At 34.5% G+C, this 1,456-nt stretch overlaps 1 protein-coding gene across 1 annotated transcript in view; it reads left to right on the forward strand.

Moving 5' to 3' along the window:
• Positions 1–1,456, forward strand: part of LOC106466796 (hydroxylysine kinase-like) — a 17,414-nt gene that overhangs the window by 11,368 nt on the left and 4,590 nt on the right. The window lies entirely within an intron of this gene.

Consider the following 1,456-nt stretch of genomic DNA (forward strand, 5'->3'; position numbering starts at 1 on the left):
ATAAACAACTCGTCTTTATTTCAACTTCACTTGACAGTTTTGTTCTGTTCTTGATCTGTTATCAGATTTTTTTTTTACGTCTCAGTCTGTTGTAGCGAGATGTAAGTGAGGCATTTTGACACTGTGTATTAGTATTTACAAAATTACAATGCATTAAACGGATGTACTTGTAACAATTTATTAACATAAGAGTAGTGAAAAAAAAGTAAGACATAGATGTGAAATGGAAAATTTGGTAGGCATGGCGAGAAACAAAAGACTGGTGTATTTCAAACATCAATATCAAAGACATAAACTTGTTTCATTAAACCTGCAGTTTTACACACACACACATATATCTACAGTAACATATGGCCATTTTAGGGGTTTTTAAGTTACGGTTTCCTAAATTCGCGCCCCCCAGTGGCACAGCTGTATGTCTGCGGACTTACAACCCTAGAAACCGGGTTTCGATACCCGTTGTGGGCACAGCACAAATAGCCCATTGTGTAGCTTTGTGCATGATTCCAAACAAACAAACCTAAATTAATTTTGAACTCCTACACAAAAGCACTGACGTGTACAGTAATAATTAAGCTTTTTAAAAAACCTCTACTTTTACCAAAGAATATCGTGAACCAAAATATTTTAAAACCTTTGTCTGTGGTCAAATTCTAACAAAGTTTATTATAAAAAGATTTTTTGTTGTTGCCCAATGAGTGTCGGAAAAACGTTCCGGTTACCAAAATAAGTCCTGAAACAGCGTTCAAGAAAACATTTTCACCTAGCTTACCATTCTGTAAACACTAGTTCTAGAGCTCACTGAACACTGTGAAAAATACTTTACTAAACTTGTAATGTTGTTTGGTCATTGGTACCGTTGGGATACTTTAATATTCAAGTCAGTTAAGCACGAGACTGATATTATATTAACTCCTTCTGTCCTCATAATCACCTGATAATATTTATATTAATATAACTGGTGATAATTAGGAAAGGTAAATAATTTTCCATTTTAAATAATTACACTCCAGTTAGGCGTAACACTTTACACACATGAAAACTTGTCCGCTCATCTGATATAAATTTATAAAGTCGAGAATAATTTTTGAAATTAACCTTTCACAACAGCCATGAAATGTCCGCGTTACGTCAAAGTTCATCTTAAAACATGTGACCAAAACACTTTTTGATTATAGAACCAATTTTCTTTAAGTGAGTAATAACCTCCGAGTTGTCACAAATAGATATTTTGTGCGAACAGAAAGTTAAATGTTGATTATTTTTTAAGTATTGTTGCATCAGCGAGTCACATGACTAGTGTGACGCCACGTTTCTAGAACTATCCTGTACCTTGGCGAATGCTCTAGCATTTACTAGATATAGGGTATTCTGGTATATAAAAGAGGGTGACAACGGGACGGAAGAACAATGTGTGTGTAGACAGTGAGTAATTGAACTGCAGTCAGAAAGAGAC

Source organism: Limulus polyphemus, unplaced genomic scaffold (assembly GCF_000517525.1).
Source record: "Limulus polyphemus unplaced genomic scaffold, Limulus_polyphemus-2.1.2 Scaffold2382, whole genome shotgun sequence".
NCBI classification, from domain to species: Eukaryota; Metazoa; Arthropoda; class Merostomata; order Xiphosura; family Limulidae; genus Limulus; species Limulus polyphemus.